Genomic DNA, 24,720 nt, shown 5'->3' with positions numbered 1-24,720 from the left:
TCAAAAAATAGGCAGAAGATCTAAATAGGTATTCCTCCAAAGAAGACATACAGATGGCCAAAAAACACATGAAAAGCTTATCAACAACACCAATTCTGTTTTTTGGGGTTTTTTTGGTCTTTTTGCCTTTTCTAGGGCTGCTCCCATGGCATATGTAGGTTCCCAGGCTAGGGGTCTAATCAGAGCTGTAGTTGCTGGCTTACGCCTGAGCCACAGCAAAACAGGATCCGAGCTGCATCTGTGACCTACACCACAGCTCACGGCAATGCTGGATGCTTAACCCACTGAGCAAGGCCAGGGATCGAACCCACAACTTGGTGGTTCCTAGTCGAATTTGTTAACCACTGAGCCACGATGGGAACTCCAACAACACCAATTCTTAGAGAAATGCAAATAAAAACTACAATGAGGGATCACCTCATGCTGGTCAGAATGGCCATTATCAAAAAGTCTATAAACAATAAATGCTGGAGAAGATACAGAGAAAAGGGAAGTCTCTTACATTGTCAGTGAGAACTTAACTTGATACAACTACTGTGGAAAAGGGTATGGAGGTTCTTCAAGAAACTAAAAATAGAACTATCATATGATCCAGCAATTCCACTCCTGGGCATCTATCTAAGAGAAAACCAGAATTTGAAAAGATGCATTTTACCACAATGTTCACTGAAGCACTGTTTACAAGAGCCCAAACATGGAAACAATCTAAATGTTCATCAAAGGAGGAATGGATAAAGAAGATGTGGTACACATATATAGAATGGAATATTACCCAGCCATAAAAAAAGATGAAAAAATGCCATTTACAGCAATAAGGATGGACTTGAGATTATTGTACTAAGTCAGTAAGACAGACAAACATCATAGGATATAATTTATATGTGGAATCTAAAAGAAATGATACAAATGAACTTATTTACAAAACAGTAACATACAGACTTTGAAAATAAACTTATGGTTACCAAAGGGGCAGGGTGGGGGAGGGATGGATTGGGAGCTTGGGATTCAGATATGCACCCTATGGTACATAGAATGGATGGTCAATAGGGACCTGATGTATTGCACAGGGAACTATTGTCTGTGATAACCTATATGGGAAAGCATATGGAAAAGAATGGATATGTGTATATGTACAGCTGAATCACTTTGTTGTGAAGGAGAAATTATCACAATATTGTAAATCAAAGATACTTTAATAAACCTTTTAAAAATGGAAAGAAAAACAGAATGCTGCTCCTTAGGGCTGGTGGAGACCCCATCATCCTCCCAAGCCCATGAGGATTCAATAGTGGTCCTTTTCCCCTAATTGTTCACATTTGTCTCTAGGATTAAGTCCGTTATCAAATGCTACAGATTCTGTCTTCATACACCCTGACTCACCCTCACTGCTACAATCAGGCTAAGTTAAGATTATTTTTATCATTTACCTGGAAATAACTTCTCTCTCTCTCCATCTTTCATATATATATATATGAAACACACACACATATATATATATATTCACACACACACACATATCTACACACACACACACATATATATACCCACACACATAAAACATACATATATGTGTATACATATACAAATATATAAAATTCATATATATACACGTTTGCTTATATAAGATGCTTATAGTTGAATAGGTTTAGGTTTTATATACATTTGTGTGTGTATATATATATATATCGGGTAAATATTTATACAAAGTAAAAATATATTTACATATATAAATGGATAATATACACACACACATAAATCTCAACTATAAGCATCTCAAATTTGAGCCTTTTTCTAAATCATTTTTGGTCTCCTCCACAATGCACAATGGAAAGAATATAGTCACAATAATTATGCACATTAGGGAGGAAAGCAGGATGGACAGGCAAGGGAGAAAGCAAACTAGAGCACTGTATAACATTCACTATACATTAACATAGTAACATTATGTTCACAGAATAATATTTAACATGACCTTTCTAATGCTGTTGATTTAGACACAAAGCAGAGAAAAATGCACATGACTCGCTGCTTCCATTATCTGTTTTTTCCCCACAAATCTCTTTTTAATGACTCATTCTCTGGAGGCCCCAAATCTGGTTGTATCTTTTGTAAACAAATGTAATGCTTCCTATGTTAAAGCTTGAAGTGATATTTCTATTTTAGGCAAAGATTCCAATGGTCCAAATTTGGTTGTTGATCTAAAAAATCTGCACAACCTGAAAGTTGAGAGTTAAGATTTGGGGAGGCAAAATTAGGACTTAAGCCTGGGAGGCAGCATCTCAGATAGCCCTGAGAAAACCACTCTGAAGAGGTGAGGGGGGAGCTAGGGTATATAGGAGTTTTTGCAACAAAGGGGAGGTAGTAGGAACAAAAGATTTACAGAAAACCAGATATCTCAAGCTAAGGAATTCATCGTATTTCTATGGGAAGATATAAGCATCTGGGCTTAGTGAAATCACTCCTTTGATATGCACACCAGCTATGGGTCAGTATTCTTTCTTTCCTGAGTTCCCTCATGGCTCACCCTTGGGAGTGGCTGCACTCACAGATTACTGTGATATCTTTAAAAAAAAAAATAATTCAGATAGCTCTGAAATATCACCCCAAAGAGTCAGGAGAAAAAAATATCAATGTATATGTGATAAAGGTGAAGTGTGAGGTGCATACAGCTAGAAACATATTTTACAAAATTTTGCTTCTGGTCTCGTGAAGGTTACCACTAGTCATGAGAAGCAGACATCACCATGAAGGACTTTAGGGTTCTTCTAGATATGAGGAGATGTGAGAAGTGGGCTCATAAAATCTTCTCCTAAAAATATCTCACTCTCTGAAGACCATGTCTTTGTTTTCCCAGGGCACAGGTGCCTCACTCCTGATCTCCACCCTTAGCTCTGCTCAGAGGGTATTGCAGGTCAGCAGTTGCAGTGGCTCATGATTTAATCCATGTAGAGGCTGATGGCAAGTGCCAAACTCCAGTTCACAAATTAAGTCAATTCCTTCACTGGAGGGAACTTTGAACCTTGCAAAACTTCATATTTTACAGATGCGGAGTTGAGATGGTGAAAACTAACCCACGGCCATATAGCCACTTATTTATCATTAGATTCAGGACTACTACCCAAGGTTAATACTTTATATTTCCATGGTCCTTTTCAATGGGTAAATGTAGCAGAAGCCATCTGCTTTGCCCTAAGCCTGTCCTTGGACAGCAATACTAATTCTGGTACTAGTGTATCTGCCATGGTATATTATTGATCATGGACTGGAATTTTGTTATTTCTTTTTTCTTTTTTTTTGGTATTTGGAAGGGTTATTTTTAAATTTTTTAATAATGATTTTTATGTTTTCAATTATAGCTGGTTTACATTGTTCTGTCAATTTTCTACTGTAAGTCTTCTCTGCTTCTTGACTGGGAAAAATTGTATTTCTTCTTTTTCTTTTAAATTGAAATTGGTTTATAATTCAATATAAGGGGTTGAGGCCAGGTAATAAACCATGATGAAGCAGAAGAACAGAAGAAATAATAGTAGGTTCCAGTCAAAGAACCAAAGAAAAATTACAGAAACTAGATCAAAAGGGTTTTATTTTAGCTCCATGAGGAAAGGAAGATGATTCAGTCTGCATGATAACTGGCCAAATCTGCTTTAATTATGAATTTTGAATCACCTTCTATGCCACTCCAGCCCCTGATTTATGAACTAAATGGCACTAAAATAATTTAGCCCATATCAAACATAGTTAATGAGATTTCTTGATATAAAAAGTTATTATTGGCATCACCCTTCCAAGAGTTTAAGAATATCTTGAAATCAAATTAGCAGTAGCAATTTTCTATTTTTTGTTTGTTAAAAATTGCTCTGGTTTCTTTTTTATATTCCTATATAATTTATTAAGCACCTACTATGTATCAGCTATTCTTTAAAAAAAGAACACATCACCTTTTTCTTCAAAACTATTATTGAAAAGCTGCATTCCACCTGCCATTTGTCATCCACAGAAAAACAACTAAAAACAATCATGTCACTTCAAAGCTGATTGCTCTTGTGTCTCCACAGGCGACATAAATGAGCCTGCGTGTTTCTTTTTTTCATCCTAGCCTCTTTTCATGGTCTACTGTGTTTTCCCTGTCTCCTTTGCTTCTTTTTGTTCCAGACCCTTCTTTCTTAAGAGAGAGTTCATGAATTACTCTTATCAGTAGGGAGTAAAGCTCACACAAAATAGTCAGAGGCAGAATATTGGCAACTTGTGCTTTCTAATTTAAAGGTTGACTAGGTTCCCCTTTAGCAGAGAGGTATGGTTTTTGTTTGTTTTGTGTTTTTCTTTTCATAGGTTCACAATAGGAGGTGGGCAAGGTGGTTCCCAGAAAGAAAAGGAGGAAGAAATTGTAGCAGTCACAAACCTTCAGCATAGATAACACTTGCCAGGAGAAATGGACCCCACCTGAGCCCCAGGGGTTAGGTTTCCTTTTATTGGATGTCTGGCAAGCCTCTGTCTGCTGCCACAAAGTCTTCAGAAGGATCCCCAGCCCTCAGGATGTATGTGGGATCCTGGGTCTCTACCCTTTCCATTTCAGGTCTACTTTCTTTTGGTAGGTGGTCAGGCTAGGCTTGAATTCTCCCTTAGCAAGGACTTAATCAACCCTCCTTCTAAATTGCCTCATGGGAAACTCTGGAAAAGAAGAGCTCTCTATGGCCTGAAGGGGCATTTGCTTCAAGCCTGCCCAGAGCCTGGGAGCTGGAGGGTGTGGGGTGAATGTGTGTGGGAGTAAGGAAGAAGAGGGCACTAAAGAGGGAAACATGAACAAAGTGGGGAATGGGTGGGAAGGCAGGTATGGAAGATAAAACCTACTGCATTAATTAGCATGGTGCTAATTGCTATAACAGATAAACCTGCAAATTTCAGCTGCTACATCTAAGAAAAATTTATTTCCTGTTCATAGGAAGTCCAAAACAAGTGTTTGCGATGACAAGCAGTTGTTTTCCTAAGCTTTGATTCTGGGACCCAGATTCCTTCCATTCTGTGGATCTACCATGTTTAATGCGTGGCTCTAAGCTACTATACATCAATCCAGAGAAAGAGATAAGAAACTAGGGGGATCAAGTGTAAACTGGTCCAGGCCTAGGAGTGTCACACAGCTCTTTCTTCCACATTCCATTGGCTAGAGCTCTGTTAGGTGACATGCCTAAGGGCTAGGGATCTTGGGGATTGTAGTCTAGCTGAGTGCCCGGGAAGAAAAATGTGTTGGCTGAGCAGTCAGCCAATTTAACCCATTTCATTTTGCCAAAGAGAAATCCTGACTCTAAGCCAAAAGTATAGATCTATAGGTGGAATTGTCATATTCTTGAAGTTAGAGGATATCTCAGAAGTTGAATAAAATCTGGAAAATTTTTAGATTTTGAGTGTTGCTATCTCTGTCTTTTGATCATCTTAAATTAATGGATTACCCCAAAATATTTTGGCTCCAACTTCTGGTCATCAAAACACTGACAAAATGTTAGGTAGGATAGAATAGGGAATTCGACCTGGGTGACTCAGAACAGGTCATTTATCATTACCAAAAACAGGAGTCCTGCAATCAAATAATAAGGACACGTACAAAAACCAGAGGCATTCTCTTTGGAACACTTCCCTATACAGATGAGGCATGGTCTTCAGAGAGCACTTCCCTATAACCTATTCCCCAAGCAGATATGGCATCCAGGCTGAAACCAATCAGAGGATCAAAACGTGCTCCCATACAGAGATCAAACAACACTCAGCCCTTATGCATGGCACAGAGGTGGCGACACAGGAGAAATTATTGGGCCTGGGGCAGGAGAAATTGGGTCCCCAATCAAGTCCACAGCATGGGGATATAAGGGAAGACCCGGTTGTGTGCTTCCTCCAGAGCAGCTCACACTCTATGATGGCATGAATAAAACTGCTGTACACTTTACTCCTGCGAACTTGATTTGAACTTGATTGTGATCTCCAAGGCAACCTGCAGCAAGTGTTTATTGTTTGGGGGATGGGCTGGGAATGTCCTCCTTGAAAGCACCCTAGTGAGAGCTGTAACTTTCGATGTAAGATGCCATCGCTTTAAGGGGACACTGCTATTCTGAATGGAATGCTCCTGCCGAGAGAGCCTGCCTGCCTCCATCCCTTACACTGAATGATTTTGACCCAGTGAGGTGAGACTGCTTTCTCTATACCAGCACCACTGCAGCACTTCCTAGCTAGAATGGTCCCCCACCAGACAGCCACAGCTCCAAATCCTTGCTGTGTATGGGCAAGAAATGAGAGAAATAATGCAGAGAGCTGTAACTGAATCAAGGTGCGAAGCTCTTATACTAACTTGACTGTGTTCTTTGCTAAGAAGGCCAAACACTATGTTTAATTATAGGCGGCAATCCTTTAAAAATATTTCCTCTAGGAGTTCCCGTCGTGGCTCCCGCAGCGAACCCAACTAGCATCCACGAGGATGCAGGTTCAATCCCTGGCCTCACTCAGTGGGTTAAGGATCTGGCGTTGCCATGAGCTGTGGTAGGTTGCAGACATGGCTCAGATCCCGCGTTGCTATGGCTCTGGTGTAGGCCAGCAGTTCCAGTTCCAGTTGGACACCTAGCCTGGGAATCTCCATATGCTGCTAGTGCAGCCCTAAAAGAAAAAAAAAAGTAATTCCTCTATATAGCAAGTCACTATCACATTCTCTACAAAATTTTTGCATATACCATGTCATGCTACCTCCAGCAAGTCATAAAGATAAAATGATACAAAGTTATAATGGCTGGGAAAGCTAACTCAACATCAGATTTAAAGTTATGCCCTGTTGTATTCCAGGAAATGTCTGAACAGAGATGTTTTTCTGTCACCCAGTAAATTTGTTTACATCAGGGCAGAACTTATGAGTTGATTTCTAACTGGCCGTTTTCACTGGGTGTAGAATTCTGGGTTGAAATCTGTTTTAACATTTGAGAAATATTGGCATTTCATGGTTTCTGATGAGAAATCTTGTCATTAATTTGAAGATTTGTTTTGTTTTTAAATTCTCTCTATATAAGGTGACACTTTCAAGATTTATACTTTGTCTTGTTTTCAGAAGCTTAGTTTTGATACGTCTTGGTGTAGCTTTAGGTTTATCCTCTTTAAATTTTGTTTAGCTTCTTAAATCTGTAGGTTTATATTCCTTGACAAACTTAAAATGTTTTCAGCTATTATTTCTTCAAGTACATTTACAGCCTTACCCTCTTTCTTTGCTCCTTTCAGGACTTATTACATGAATATTAGATCTTTTCATTATTGTCCCACAGGTCCTTGAGGATCTATTTTTTGTTTGTTTTCCAGTTTGTAGTCTCTCTGGCATTCAGATTGGCTAATTTCTATTGCTCTGTCTTCCATGTCACTGATTCTTTCCTTTATCTCTTTCTTTCTTCTGTTGAGCTCATGTTTTGAACTTTTATTTATTTTTTTTGTCTTTTTTTTAGGGCCACACCTGCCTGTGGCCCTAAAATCAGACCCCAGGCTAGGGGTCTAATTAGAGCTGTAGCTGCCGGCCTATGCCAGAGCCACAACAACTCGGGATCTGAGCTGCATCTGTGACCTACACTACAGCTCACTGCAATGCCAGATCCTTAACCCACTGAGTGAGGCCAGGGATCGAACCCACAACCTCATGGATCCTAGTCAGATTCATTAACCACTAAGCCATGATGGGAACTCTATGTTTTGAACTTTTAATTTAGGTTGTAGTTTTCAGTTCTAAAATTTCCATTTGGTTTTCCTTAGTATCTTCTATGTCTTTACTGAGACTTGAAGTGTCCTTATAATTCCTTGCTCAATCAGTTTTTTCCATAGCTGTTTAACATTCTTGTCAGACAATCCTATCTTCTCTGTCATCTTGGTATTGAAGTTTATTGTCCTTTTTCATTCTGTTGAGAACTTCTTGGTTAAGTGATATTTAAAGTGAAAACTTCACATTTTCATATTAAGTTATGAATCAATCTGCTATAGTTTAATTATTCTTAAATTGGTTGGCAGGGGAGGTCATCACCAAATGGAGCTACAAATCTATGTGTCCTACTTAGCCTCTGTTGATGCTTGAAATGGGACACTTCATTACTGTTGGGCAAGGGTGGGAACCCCAGTTCCCACTGATGCCATGTTGGGGTTGGCTGCACAATGTTGGGAAATGTTGAAAGTCCTGATGCTCCACTAGGTCTCCCTGGATGGCACTCCAGCAGGGAGGGGGAGGTGCACCTCAGTTCTGCTGAATAGGAGTAGGAATCCAGGCTGCTATATGATCTCCACTTATACTATAAGGGGTAGGAGTATTAGCAGATAGTAGGACTGAGAGTCCTGGCTCCCTTCTGAGCCTTTCTAACAAAACCCTGGTGGAGTGTTAAGATGCCTTGTTACAGCTTTGTGAGAGTAGAGGGATAGGCTCAATTAGTTCTTGCTGGGTAGGTAAGGTTAAGACCACAGATTTCTATGGTTGTTTGTCTCAAATAAAGCAGTTATTATCTAGCTTCCTGTGTTTCTAGGCTGCACTTTTCCTGTTTTTTTTTTTTTTTTTTCTTTTTTGATTAGAGAAAGCAGGCTTTTGTTAGGTTTTTTTTGTCTGTGTCTGTTGGCATTTCTGGGTCACTAGCTTCTTCAGAACCAAATTGGGGATATATTTGGTAAAGAAAATGCAGGGAATGTACCATCATGTCATTTATCAAGTCAAGTTCCTAACCAGTCTGCCTTTTTCTCTCCCCCTTTCGGAGACATCTTATGTTTTATATATATAGTATATAGGGAGTTTTCATTATAGTTAGAGATGGAATAGGGAAAAGTTTATTTACTCTATCTTCCCAGAAGTAGAAGTCCAATCTTTAGGCAGCATTTAAACATGATTAGATTTATGTTAAGAAGGACCAGTCTGGGTCTGGAAAACAGTGAAAACCCAGTAGATATCTATCAAGACGAGGAGGAGAAAAAAAGGACAGAAAAGATGGGAATAAAAGAAAAATCAAAGGAAGACTAGGACTACACCCATATGAGTCATGCTCTGAATAGGGCATGGAACGTCTGCGTCTTCTCACTTTTACCCTCAAATCCTCTTCAACAGTGGGGATCTAGAGTTAAGACAACCAAAACAGTCCTTATCATGATATGATAACAACAAAATGAGCACTGGTCAATAAAAACCTAAACAGTTTTTTAAAAAGCAAACTTGCAAAGTAGACATTCCCTGAATTGACTTTCAGTGAATTAATTTATAACTGCCTCATGTAAGCCAGACAATGAGGTATAGTTGGTACAGACTTTAGGAAAATCCAGTAAATGATTTCATGAGTCTTTCTTATGTCAGGCCTAGGTAGAAGTTGACAATTTACCACTAAACTGAGTCAGTGAAAGCAACTTAAAAATTATACTCATAACCATACACTAACATTCATCAAGCATTTAATATGTTCTGTTACTGATGTGTACTGCTTCCCATTATTGGATACAATCCATTGACAGCAGTGGTTTAAGACCTTTTCTGGATCACTGAATCACTGAGAATCTGATGGAAGTCATAGAAAGTATTTGGAGAAAAACATGTAAACAGTTGATATTCAGATGAGCTGTACCATGACAGCATACTGGCTGGCAGCTGTTTGACTGGTCAGTCATATACTCCTATCGATGGTACTTGAGACATACTAGTTCTTAAATATTTGAAATGTCAGCCCTGCATTATTAGCACACAGTTTTATATAAAATTTCAGGAGCTTCCTGAGTGGTTCATATTCCTGAACCACTCAGACACCATGGACCTCAAGGTTCAGATGAGGGTGGACTGCTTATTTTTCAAAACCTTTTCCATAATATCAGCTTTCTGACCAAGGTTTGTACTTCCTATTTTCGTTCCTTATCTCAGGCAAGGGTTATATACAATTAAAGATGACTTTAGTACATTCTCAATCACTAAGTAATCAAATTTTGGCTCTATTTCTAGCTTTAGGCATGATTCACTTACCCTGATTCTCAAGGCTCTTCTGAGAGCTGGGTCCTTGACATTTAGCAGCTTCTCCTGGCAGCAAGCCTTGCATGACATCTCTTACATCAATTGCTTTACGCTAGTTCCTTGCTTCTTAAATAGTGGCGTATGGACCAGCAGCATTGGAATCACCTGGGATCTTGTTAGACCTGAAGAATTCATTCCTATTGAATCAGGATCTGCATTTTAACAAGATCACCAGATGATTTGCGTGCTCTTAAAGTTTGAGAGGCAATTCTTTTTGCGAAAAGAATGATTTCTTTAGCAAGATTGTGGTTGCCTCAAGTTACAAAGGAAAGTTAGTGACACACTTTGTTTAGGATGCCAAGTTATCCAACAACGGATTTAACTCCCTTTTCAAGTGAATCTACTGTGAAACTAACAAAGCTGCTCTGAGGATTTTGCTTCTTAGGTGAAAATTTGTTCTTGAGATTGGGTTTGAAAAAAATGCATGTAGTTGGATCTTTAACAATGATCCCCTTGAAACACTCCACAGATTATTGCAATTTTCCATTCCTCAACAATAGGACTAGTTAAAATGTAGAAAGGCTCATCTCCTTTGTAAGTTTCAGAAGTTTTCTTCTATTGCTGATGATGAGGATGGTTAGGGTTGCCAGATAAAATACAGGACACTCAGTTAAATTTGAAAATTGGATGAATAAGAAATACCTTTTCAACATAAGTGTGTCTCCAATATTACATGAGTAATACTAATATTAAATGTTCATGGGACATGATTGTACTAGAAAATTGCTATTTATCTGAAGGTCAAATTTAAGTGTATCATATTTTTATTTAAGTCTAGCAGCCATAGGGAGGGCAAAACTTAAAAGTGGCAAATTAATGGGGAATCAGATGATAGTATTTCGATGTCAGTGTTTATATTTTGACATAAAGGCATCCTTTGAGACTTCTGAGATTACTTTCTTGATATTGGGAGATCCAAATTTATCCCTACCAAATTGGTGAAGAAAGAAAATGGAAATGATTTTGATTTTGCATTATTCCAAGTCTTGCTTTTAAAGATGTGTATACCTTTGATGTGATGCTTCAAGCACCAGTCCAAATCTCAAATCAATCACTACGAGGTGAGAAAACCAGGTATGCTACCAGGCAATTAGCCGTTGACAGCTGCTGAGTTCAGTAGAGATTTCTGCAGCTCTGTCCTTTGAGATGTTAAATTCTGGTAGCCCTTACTGCACAGCTGAGGAGAGTAGGATTACTCCAATTTATTACAGTCAACCGTCCTGCAGAAGACATACCTACAGCTCTTTAGGCACGAGAAATAGGAAAATGCTCATTAATTCTTCCTTATAACTCATCCAAAATTCAATTTGACAGGTATTCTAAAAATACATACTTTCCCAGGTAACTAGTTTCTCCAGCAGCTTAGACGATATGAAGAAGTCATAAATTGGATGGTAATTAATTCTTTGGGTAACTTATTGCTGTGAATTTAGACTCACTTAGGCTATGGAATGCTCTTGGGTAATTGTAAAGTGAATTATGCCAGAGTAGTGTTTCACATCAACAGATTTTTTTTTCATATAAAATTAATGCTGCCAGCAAACTGTTAAAGACTGTATCATATTTTACATCATCTAAAGACAAGGAAATTTTGTCTATGGTAGATGGCAGAGTTGAAAACTCATTTGAGAAACCCATACTTCAGGATGGACTTCCCCTTATGCATTCTTTGCTGTTGGTTATTTCACCATTATTATTTCCAGTGAAAAAAATTTTACTCTGGTTTTTAACAGCTCTTTAGTATGAAATATATGGAAAAATCACAAAAGTAGAGAATATTATAATAAACTCCCATGTGGGATTACTTGGTAAATCCCAGACACACTCTCTCGCCTGTATATATTTAAGAATGTAGCTGAGAGGCAAGGAATTCCCTTTTAAAATATAGCCACTTTACTGTATAGCACAGGGAAATCTACTCAATACTCTGTAGTTACCTATATAGGAAAAGAATCTGAAAAGGAATGTGTGTATATATATATATGTATAACTAATTTGCTTTGCTGTACACCTGAAACCAATATGACATTGTTAAGTCAAATAAACTTCAATAAAATTTAATTTAAAAATCCATAAATAAAAATAATGATGGGAATAAAAAGATGTAAGCATGATAATAATTTACAGCAAGAAACACAACCTACCTTAATATGTTAATATAAAAATATAACCACTTTATTATCATTACACATTTCCCCCAAATAAATAATAATTATTTATTGTCAACTATCTACTGGTCAAAATTTCCCTTTCATTCTATAATGTGAATTTTGTTTTTGTAGTTTCTTTGAATCGGTGTGAAAACAAGGTCTTGTTTCCTCTATAGGTGTCCCATCCTTCATTTTTTCCATGATTAATTTTATTTATTTATTTATTTTCTTTTATTGCCTGCCCTGTTGCATATGGAGTTACCAATCTAGGGACTAGATCTGAGCTCAAGTTGCAACTGAGCCCCAGCTGGGCCCCACACTGCAGCTGAGGCAATGAAAGATCTTTAACCCATTGTGCCAGGCCAGGGATCAAATCTGAGTTCCAGTGTTCCAGAGATGCCACTTATCCTGTTGAGCCACAGTGGGAACTCCATTTCTTTCTTTATTTTTTGTTGTTAATAAACTAGGTATTTGTCCTGTAAAAATTGCTGGTTGCATTCCTTTACTGAGTCCTTTGCTCCCTTATTTCCTATAAACTGATATTTGGAGCTAGAGGTATCACTGGAGTTAGGTTTAATTATTTTGGCGATATTACTTCATAGGTGGTACTGTGTATTTCCTCAAGAGGTAAATAAAGTCTGATTATTTATGTTTCTGTCATGGTATCTATAAAATAGTGCCATGAAAAAAATTCATTTAATAGCTGGAATAGTTATATAAGGAGATACTTCCCTTCATTAACTATTTGCTTATGCTGAGGTATAGTAATTATAGAAGAAGCAGGAAAATGTAGATTCTTTTACTTTCCCAATTTTCCAATTTGCTTTTTTAGTCTACTTAAAAGGTGATCAATGAAATTTTTTTAAAGATTTTTCATAATGTATCCAGAGATTAGAACATATTTTGTATGTATATAAAACATATTTTATACTTACATATTTTGTAATGATAATAGATTAAAACATACAAAATATGTTTTAATCTATTATTGTTAGTATCTTTTTTGATGCTCAAATTGCTCTAGTAGGAGACTATTCAAATTGACTCCTAAGTCTTTTTGACATGATCTATATAAATTATTTGGAAATATTCTGCATGGGATATTTGTCTCTTCTCCCTTGTTTATTAACTTAACTCATTTGTATTATCACAAACTCAAAGATATTTATTTTATATTTTGGATTATAATCCAATATCATTTTAATTTTTTGCTCAAATTGTTCCAGGTTTGACCATTGGGTGCTTTTTGAATTGGCTCTTGTGTTCCTTTGATGTACCCCCAATATTGTTAGCCATTTTGGAGAGAGCATTTCCTTATTTTCTTTCATTATAAAATGCTCCAGTCTCATGTATTTTCTGTTCAAGTTCCAGAATCAGCCATTTTTTCAAGGATCTCTGGTTCCTTTTATCAGAGACTAGTAAAAGAAGAAAAAAAAAAGAAAAGAAAAGAAAGAAAAAAATGCTCTGGGCACTTGGGCTCAGCTTCTGGGTGTGTCACTGCTTCTATGCCCTTTCAGCTGATAGAGAAAGGCAATATATGTGCTAACCTGTGTATATGCACATATTTATAAATGTTTCTATGTGAAAACATTTGCATCTGTATTAGCTAAATGTGCTCATTACTAATGAGTGCACACTCAAGCTCTAATCCATCACCACATGGATCATTCTAGACTCTTCCACTGGCTTCTCAATAACTTTCCACTCTAACCATGAAAAACCTGGATCCCACCACCCACCATCCATCTATTTAATAGGTCAATTCTGGTACACGTGTATAGCGTTATCAGAATTGTTCATCCATTACTCCTGAGAGATACAACTTTAGCAAATAGAGTACAGTTTCTTTTGCCTTTAATCTTATAAAGATAAAACTCATTAACATAGTTATTCAGTTCAACACCCACATCTCTCAGTGATGTTGTTTCATAAATGTGTAACCTTGAGAAAATAGCATGTTGTCTCTGACTGTTATGTAGAGATCTTCCGCACACACACACACATACACTCCCAGAAATCAGCTAGTAGAAGGAAGCCAAGTAGCAGCTGAAGAGACTACCACCTAAACTAAGTTTGTACTGAAATCTTTCTTCTTAACTCCAAATATCATTGACTACTTCTTATAAGTGAACATGGAATAGCTCTTATAAAAAAAATAGAGAGGAGAGACCAACAGGGGAAGCTCTCATGCCCTGTGAAGATGGCAGAGCCCAACAGGAAGGTGAAAGACTCCTCTTTTTTCCTGGCAGGGACTCAGCCAATGGAAACCCATGAATCCTTTGTTATTCAGGCCTCCCATCTTCCTTTCCCCTCTATAAAATTGTTCTCTTTATTTTTGCTGGGGACTTGCATATGGCTCACCAGGTTGCAAACCTCAAATTGCAATTCTCTGCTGATTCTGGGTAAAAGCAATTTTGCTAGAGAAATAAGTGGCAGTCTATTTGTTTTAGGTCAACACTCTGCATGTGTTTTTTCTGATAAGGCTCAAATATTTTACTCAGCCAATTTCAGTCATAATAGGTAGGATCAGTGGTTCTTAATTAGGGGCACTTTTGTCCCCCAGGGAATATTTGACAATATCTGGAGACACTTTTATTTATCACAACCAGGGGTAGGGGGTACTCATGGGTACAGCCTAGAGATGCAATTAAACATCCTTTATTACGCAAGATAGCCCTCCATATATCCAGGATCAAATATTAATAGTGCCAAGGTTTAGAAACTCTGGCTCATCTTTAGTGCCAGTTGAGAGTGAGGCTTTGAGGAAATGGTGCTAGAGGATGAGCAGATAGAAAGGCAAGCTGACCACTGGGCATACCTGGGTAGAGGATTCTGGACCAGGACAGGTGGAAAGAAGATAATGTGATCTGGGGAGAATTACCAGCAATTGGAGTTTGAAGCAAGTTTTGCTTATTTGTCAATTTGGTCAAGGGAGTTGGAAGAGGTTATTCAGGAAATCACAGGGCTGGAGGGCAGGACTTGGGTAAATATCTGCTCTTTGTGTTATTTCTGACAGAGACCCTCCGAATAGGTATGAATGGTGACCTGGGGCAAGTCGAAGGGCATGTCCAGCTTGGATAAATTTAGCATTTGTAAGCACATTGCAATGAAGTTGAAAGAGCAGGAAAAAAGATGACACAGAGCCAGAATCATTTAGAATATTTACAGTAAGATAGATACAAGGGGTGGGTTTAATATATGTGCAAAATTCCCTGACATTGCCTTCAAAGGGGGGAGCCTAATTCCTTTCCCTTTGAGTGTGGATTGGGTTTGGTGATTTGGTTCTAATGATGGGATAAAAAAGAAGTAATGGTGTGTAACCTCCATGGTTAGGTTACAAGATTCATGGTCTCTGCCTTGCTGTCTCCCTTTGGGTCCTTTTTTGGGGGGGAAGGCAGCTGTCCTTTTGTGAGGCCATTCAAGTAGTCTTTTGAAGGGGTATGAGGCAAGGACTTGAGGCCAACACGTGAGTGAACAATCTTGAAGCAGGTCCTTGGGCCCAGTCCAATGCTTAATGACTGCTTGACAACACATGGGAGATCCTGAGCTAGAACACCCAGCTGAGCTTCTCTCAAATTCCTGATGCTTAGAAACTGTGTGATAATGATTTCTTATTATTTTAAGGTGGCAATTTTTGAGATTGTTCATTAAGCATCAACACGTAACTAACACATAAATGTTCAGGAGTAAGATTTTTTAAATTAAGAACAGTAATATGCAAGTGATTTAGGTATACATTTTAAGGGGAAGGGGTTGTATAATCTATATAAGAGATATGATTTTGATTCAAAATTGTGTGGTTAGGAATATGAACTTATGAATACACTGCTGATTATTCCAATGCTGACGCTCACTTTTTAGCTTTGTGACCTTGGGCAACTTAACCTCTCAGAATTCAGTTTTCTCATTTTTAAGACAAAAATAATGATTAATAGCAGTAAAGTGCTTATAAGAGCATCCAAATAAGAATGAAATAAACTTTAGCTATTACTGTTATTTCTCTAGTTATATCACCTTGCACTCAGATAGTGTTTGCGTTTATAAAATACTCTGTGTATGGTATCAGAAAGCTTGGAGCCTGGGTTGGAATAGGGCCAATGAATGAATTCTGAAATTCAGCATTAAGGGCTATCTTTATGTGAGACCTTGTCACACAGTTCTGGGGCTGGTCTTGAGGCTGCAGCACTTAATAGCTAATTTTGGTAAGACCATGGTGATGTTTGCTCATGAAATATTTTCGTAAGAACCATCTCTATACATTTGTGTGAGAGGCAAACGAAATGTTTATATTTTCTGACAGCTTGGTTGTTGGTGGATATTCTTTCCCCTGAACTCTTCAAGAAAATTTATCTAATTTTAGTGCCAGGTTGGTTAACTTCTCAGAGAAGGAGATTTGATTAATATTGATGATGATGGTGTTACATAGATTTCAATTTTCTGGTACAAATCTGGAATTTGAAATATAAAATTGCAAAATAAGATTTAAATTTACCAACACTCTTCTCAAAACTACCTTTCTGTTCCTATTCCTAGCTATTTGCTAGTTCTGTTATTTGCATTCATGAAACTTCAGAATAAACCCATTGTCATGCACTGGATGCTTGTGTCCCAAAATTATATGTTGAAAACCTACCCCCCCATTAATGGTATAAGGAGGAAGGGCCTTTGGGAGGTAATTTGTATTAGCTGGGTTTGTTTCTGAGGACACAACGAGAAGTCAGCTGTCTGCAACCCACAAGAAGCTCCTTACCAGAACCTGACTCTTCTGTACACTGATCTCAGATTTCCAGCCTCTGGCACAGTGAAAAATGAATTTCTGTTGTCAATAAGCCATCCAGTTTGTGATATTTGTTATGTAGTCTCAGCTGAATAAGACAACAGGCAGATTTACTAGACAGCATCAAATTTTAGTCAATTGTGTGTCTAACAAGGGGAGAGGTAGATCAATCAATAAATTTGGATTTTTTTTAATTTTTACTTTTTAGCTTGATCTTAAAATAGCACAATGAGTGGAGAGAAATTTTAGAAAATTTTGATGGAAAAATAAAATATGAGAAAATATACCAAGACCATGTTTTTCCTGCTTAGAAAAGGAAATGAAAGATTTCCGTCATGCTTATTAGAAAGTATTAAGAATAAAACCAAAGCATCTTGAAACTGTATGTACTTTTTTTAAACGGCTGCCCCTGCGGCTTATGGAAGTTTCCAGGCCAGAGACTGAATCCAAGCCACAGTTGTGACCAATGCCACAGCTGCATACATGCCAGATCCTTTAACCCACTGCAATAGGCCAGGTATGGAACCCGACCTCTGTAGTGACCCCAGCCCCTGCAGGCAGATTCTTAACCCACTGTATCATGGTGGGAACTCCTGAATTGTATGTACTTTTAAAATGTAGAAAGAGCCATACTGCTCAAGAGATATAGTAAATGAGAAAAAGACAACTTGGCACCTCTTATTGTGTGGGTAGGGAACTTATGTTCATTAAAACAGATACTATTTAGAAAATTACAATATCACCTCTAATCACAGTGCATTTTATATGGGTCTAACCCATTTGTTCAAAGATTTTACTGAGATCAGTCTGTTTTGTCATTTTTACTAGGATAAATCCTTTAGCAAGTACATTTCAAATCCTTTCTTGATGTAAACTGTAGAAGTGATGGAAAGAAGAGAGGAAACTATTTGGGGGAAAAACTTCCCTTTTTATAAAAAAATTGAAATAAATTACTATATTTTGTTTATTTTTCTATATATAGTATAATAATATTTTCAAAATTACATGGTTGTTATCAAGATGAGTGATAATTATGAGTTAATATTAATGAGGAATTTAGAACAGTGCCTTGCTCACAATGGATGTTATATGTAAGTGTATAAATAAGAGAATTTTTAAGATGTAATCATTTGGGGTAAAAATAAGTATAAGTGATAGTGTGGTGTGAAATAGGTGACCAGAGGTGTAATAGGAATTTACAGGCCACTGAACGTTCATTTGTGTGATTACTTTTGGTTTTGTATCAAATGAAACTGACCCAAACCATTTAGACAGGTCTGCAGAGGTCTTGTTATCTAGAGGAGTGTTGAAAATGCTTTTCTCTTCTTTCCTTTTTAGGCCTTCATCCCTACTTTCTTGGTTCTAGGAGAGTCTTTCAGAATTGTTTAAGGCTTTGTTAAATTTCTTTCATCAGAATGTTCCCTAGCCTTATTATGTTGCTCACTAAATTAGAACAGTACAATTTTAACATGGCATATCTCCCTGACACACATATTCACACACACATGAACACACACTCTTGCACTCACAGAAATATCCCTTGGCATGAATGCTGGACAAGTTTCTGCTAAAGTTTGGATTCCTTGGTTGTTAGAATTCATTTATCCTCCAGGGTGATTATTCAATTAAGTGAAGGAGGTGTTGGCTACTGCAATTCTCTCTGAAGTAGGCTTAAACTTTCGGTGATTATCTCAACAGCCTACACTTGCTTTAGGCTTTACAGATTAAAAAATGCTCTCTAGAAATTACTCATTTGTTTCTCATAACAATCCTATAAAGCACTCATATTATTCACTTTTGAGAGATGAGAAAACTAAATCTCAGAAATTAAATTACTTACTCCCAAATCACCACTGTATGTAGAGTTATTTCCAGGCATAAACTTTCTTCCTAATTTGCTTTCAGTTTATTACTCAAGGTTTTGGTTTTAAAACCAGAATCAGGGTAAAAAAAAATTGAGATGGTTAGCAAGTATTCTGGGGTTTTTTTTTGTGTTTTTTTTACTTTCCTCTCTCTCTCATTTCATATCCACACTCTCTCAATAGTTGCTTAAAAGAACAAATCTGAATATCACTTAGTCACATGTCAATGCCTTTAGTCTGAGTATTTTAGTTCTTGTAGGAGGCAGAATTCTAAAGATATCCCCATGACTCCCATTCCCTTAGTTATTCAGTCAAATCATTGTCTAGACACTGGCGGATGGAACTTTGCTGATGTAATTAAGGTTACTAATCAGTTGACTTTAAAATAGGGAGATTATCTTGGGTTTTCTAGGTGGGCCCATTGTAATTACATGAATCCTTTGAAAGCCAAAGAGGAAATAGAAGAGAAAGCCAGAAGAATTCAAGGCATGGTGACTCCATATGTTCTTTCTGGCTTGAAGATGGAGGAGGCCATGTAGGAAGCCGGAGAGGAATTCTGCCAACAACCAGTGAGCTTGGACTAGGACACTGAGCCTCAAAGGAGAATTGCAGCCCTGGCTAGCACTTTGGTTTTAGCTTGGTGAGACACTGGACATAGAATCCAGCCTCACTGTGCTGGATTTTTGGCCTACAGAACTGTGAGATAATAAATGAGTGTTGTTTTAAAATGCTAAATATGTGACAATTAATTTGTCATGGAGCCTTAGAAAATGTTGACTTAAAAATGCACAATATGAGAGCTGCGAATTAAATTTTATTTGGGACAAAATGAGCACCATAGCCCAGGAGGCAGCATTTCAGAAGCTCTGAAAAACTTCTCCAAAGAGGTAGGGGGAAAGGTCAGTAAATATGTGATTTTGGTGAAGGGGGAGATGCATGCAATCAAGCACACATTTTGCAAAAGTTTGCTGCTAGTCTTGTGAAGGTTACTGCTTCTCATGAGGAGCAGACATCACCATGAAGGATTTTAGTGCTTTTCTAGATTCAAGGAGATGCAAGAATTGGGCTCATAAAATCTGAAAATATCTATCTGACGACCTGTTCTGCCAGTTTTCCCAGAGCACAGAGAATTCTCTCTGCTGATCTCTACCATGAGGTCTTTCAGGGATGTTCAGGGTTGGCAGGTGCACTGGCCCATGATTCAATCTTTGTAGAGGCAGAGGGCAAGTCCCAAGCTCCAGTTAACGAGTTAATACAGTTCTGTATATGAAAAGTCTAAATAACTTGGAAGAGGATATGTGATATTTTTATTTACCACATTCTTGGCCCTACTTCTGTGACCCTTTCTTTTCCTGAACACTGAGATGATGTTACAAAACACCAGTCCATGTGTCTGATGCACAGTAATGCCAAACTGAAATGTTGGTGTTTGGAGCAGAGAAAAGTTTATTGCAGGGCCCTGTAATGAGAACAAGTGGCTTGTGCTCAGAGAACTCTCTGATGTGTTTTGCAGAAAAGTTTTTATAGGAAAAATTTAGGATAAGTGCTGCAGGGGGTGTGGCTTTCTTCTGACTGTTGGTGGGGAGGTAAAAGTAATTTTGGGATCAAACTCAAGTTACCATCCTCCATCTGGGTGGGGCCTTAGTTCCTGCAGAAGAGCTCAAAGATATTGCTATACATATCCCTTGAGGAAGAACCAGAATCCCACTTTAATCGCTACCCTATAGTTTCTTGATTTTTCCACCTTTGTTTTTCATTTCCTTACTTCCCAGATATACACCTGTTGAATCTGCTTTTTTGAACTCAGGGAGGTTTGGGAGGTTGAAGCCTTCATCCTTCCAATGAGAAAGGGAGGACAAGGAAAAGGCTCTTGTACCTGGGAGGGCCTCCCCATGGTTCTGCTCAGTTTCAGTGAAAGAGTGGTTAACCACCTCATTCATCACTGTCTAAAAGCACAAAGCTCCAGGGCATTCTAAATACTCTTTCACATTTCATCAGGAGAACTTTTCTACTCCCTAAGCACAGTAACACTGCTCTATCTTGTAAATAAGAGCAGTCTGAACCAAAACTTCAAGAGGTCTACAGTTGGATGATTCCAATAGTGATGATATGATCTGTCAAAATGCCTACATGCTATTTCATCTACCTACACTAGCAAGGGCGACACATTTCTAACTCATAGGTAATCCGTGATCTTTTCTTTACTTTTTTCCTTTTCTTTTCTTTCTTTCTTTCTTTCTTTCTTTCTTTCTTTCTTTCTTTCTTTCTTTCTTTCTTTCTTTCTTTCCTTTTTTTTTTTTCTTGGTTGTTCTCACAGTAAGTGGAAATTCCTGGGCTGGAGATTGAACCTGTGCTACAGTTGTGGCCTGCACCAAAGCTGTGGCAATGCAAGACACTTAAACTGCGGTGCTACAAGGGAACTTCCTTTTCTTTCCTTTTTTGTAACTCTAATGGACCCCTTGACCCTGGACCAAGGGGTTAGAACAAAACACAGTTAGCACCTTAGCACCTAAGTCCCATCCTTGGAGAATTTTGTTTAGATCATGAGTTCTATTCCTAGGTATTGTGGGATAAATTGAGTCCCTCAAAAATTTGCATGTTCAAGCACTAAACCCTATTACCTCAGAATGTGACCTTTTTGCAATAGGGCCATTGCAGTGGTAAAATTGAAATGAGATCATACTGGAGTAGGTATGACCCCTTAGTCCAGTTTTACTTGTATCCTTATAAAAAGGGAAAGCTCTGACACAGGAACACACACACACACACACACACACACACACACACACACACACACACGGAGAATGCCATGTGGAAATAAAGGCAGAGATTAGAGGGTGGCAGCAGAGGACAAGGAACACTAAACAGGCCAGCAACCCACCAAAAACCAGGAGAGAGTCCTGGAATATATCCTTTTCTCACTGCCCTTAGCAGGAATCAATACTGCAAACACCTTGATCTTGGACTCCTAGCCTCCAGAACTATGAAACTATACCTTTCTGCTCTGTAAGCTACTCCGTTTGAGGTACCTAGTTATTGCAACCCTAGTGATGCTGGATGTGTACCAGATGATACAAGAACTATTCCCAGACCAGCCCCCACTAGCTAGAGTGGCAGGTAAATTTTCCCACATGCTTTTGTCAATCCAGTTGTAATTCCACCTTGATGGCAAAATTTTTCTGGCACTACCAAGGTGTTCAACAATCTGGTGTCATCTGTGCACATTTTCCAGATCAAGTCTGCCTATCCAATCCTATATGCATCAGATGCCCTGAAGCCCCATGTGGAAGAACACCAAGCAACAGCACCACGGATAAGCATATGACTCATTGATTTGAGGTGGGCCAAATGCTGAGAAATAGTTGGTGGCTTGTCATGAAAAAGTATTAAGTAAGACCAAAAAAACATATTTTCAAAGAATTACCATAGTTTCATGAACAAGCAGGCAATGGTTTTTCTGAAGTTAGCAAAATCCACGTATTGGTCCTTTACAACAATATAAGAGTTTAGGGAAAACGCTTGGAACTAAGCTTTTATCTGCAGCATATGGAAGATCCAAGCCTAGAGGTCAAATTGGAGCTGTAGCTGTCAGCCTATGCCACAGCCATAGAAACACCAGATCTGAGCCACGTCTGTGACCTATACCACAATTCATGGCAATTTCAGAGCGGGGCCAGGGATCGAACCTGCTTCCTCATGGATACTAGTCGAGTTCGTTACCACTGAACTACAATGGGAATTCCTCTAATAGTTCCTTATATCAAAGGCAAAAACTGCAGAGTATGTTTGACAAAACTTGTCTATAAAATAGAGTATAAATTGGTGACAAAATTTTGTTTTTATTATCTAGGTATTTAGCAACCTTAAAAGTTAATGTTTGATGACAGAGAGAAAAAGGAAAAATCTAAGATATGGTAAACATGGTTCTTTGTCCAGTTTCTGACATGATACGTGGTTTTGAGCCATCGATAACTCTCCTCTGTCTGGTTCTTCATCTGTGACACGGAAGTGGCTGGGCTGCCACTATATTCTTCCTTAGAATATTATGATGAGATAACTGTGGAAGTTCTTTGAACAACTATATCTGGTATATATTTTCCCAAGGAAATAGGAAAACCATTTCTATACATGTGTGTGTGAAAACTCATCTGTCACTGTGGCTCTCAAGTCACCAGCTTATTGGAATCATTTTCTATCAACATTTGGTTGAAAAGAAAGGAAAGTGAGCAGAGCATGAACTAGAGGGTAACAATGGGTGAGGCCTGTGTCAAGGCACCAGGATGGGAAGGAGACCAGGAAGGGTATCTTGACTATTACAATGGTTTAAATTTAGTACTGATGTTGATATTATCAATGCCTACAACATTTCACAAAAATGGTCAGGTTGGGATGATTTTATATTTGTATGTGGATACATGGATGTAATATTTGTATATGCACATGCATGTGTGTATATATATATACACACACATTATATTTTGAAACCTCATAGAATGAGATCACATGGAGTTCCTGCTGTGGGTCAGCTGGTTAAGAACCCGACATAGTGTCTGTGAGGATGTGGGTTTGATCTCTGACCTCACTCAGTGGGTTAAGGATTCTGTGTTGCCTCACGCTATGGCTTAGGTTGTGGATATAGCTTGGATTAGGTGTTGCTGTGGCTCTGGTGTAGGTTTGAAACTGCAGCTCAGATTTGACCCCAGCCTGGAACTTCCATATACTGCAGGTGCGGCTGTAAAAAAAAAAAAAAAATGAGCCCTCATATGACAAGTACTTTATATAAAGGCTAAAGCAATATGGGAAAGAATTTCCAGTTTAGAAAGATTTATCTAACAATAGTCATCCTTACACTGATTACATTGCATTCATAGATTCAGAGTCATAAGAAAACCCCTATAATACAAGGTTGTGACAAGAAATTCAAGTAGGATAACTGGGGCAGACTGATCTAAAACAACAACTCATAAAATCTTACTCATTCTTCGAGGCTCAGTTATTTTTTCTTTGAAGTGTCTCTGAACTCACACTTCCCCTTTCTGATGCTCCCTGCACAGAATTGCTTCATTCCACTCCCATAAACTTATCATAAGGTACTAGCTCAGAGATCACTTTCCCTTCCTCACACACAAAATTTGGGTGCTGCAGTCACAGCAGTGAGTGGCACAGCAGGCCCTGGCAAGAACTGGATTTCCATCCCTCCTCAATGCCAAGTGGAATGTCTGCAGCTCAGAGGCGCTTGATGAATATATCAGAGTTCATTCATACTTTGTGTTTATGAGGGACATTGACCTATGTCTGTCTTCAGATCAAGATCTGACTTCTGCCAGTAGTCACTTGCTTGCATTTACTTTTCTGCCTTCCTATTTTTCTGCGTTAAACTATCATCAAGAGCTCCACACAAGGCCTGGCAATCAGTGTCTAGAACTATCTGCTGAATGAATGAACTACAGAATTTGATGCTGTGATCAGATTTGTATTGAAACCCTATCTAAGCAGTCCTTCAATTTCTGTAAGGCTCATCTGTAGTATGGAGGTAAGAGTATTCACTATATAGGGTTAGTTGAAGACAAAATCTCATGTATAATTATCCTTACAATTTTTGTATCATCTTTGTTTTTTATAACCAATAATTCCAGGGGCCATCTTTACTCACATTTATATCTTCAGAGCTTACTCCAATGCACTCTGATCTGGCAGTGGGTAACCTAGTGTTGGATACATGGTAGGATCATGGCAGGTCACAGGAATTTTTTCAGAGACTTTTTTTAGAGCAGTTTTAGAGTCACAGCAAAATTGAGAAAAAGGTACAAAGATTTTCTACATGCTCTCTACCCCAAATGTAGAACTTCCCCATTATCAACATCCTCCCCTAGAGTAGTACATCTGTTACAATTGATG

This window comes from Sus scrofa, chromosome 1, assembly GCF_054392235.1.
Source record: "Sus scrofa isolate SSC_HxYL_T2T_F1_AM1 chromosome 1, Sscrofa_HxYL_maternal_Yorkshire_Landrace_v2.0, whole genome shotgun sequence".
NCBI classification, from domain to species: Eukaryota; Metazoa; Chordata; class Mammalia; order Artiodactyla; family Suidae; genus Sus; species Sus scrofa.
This window is presented reverse-complemented; position numbering follows the sequence as displayed.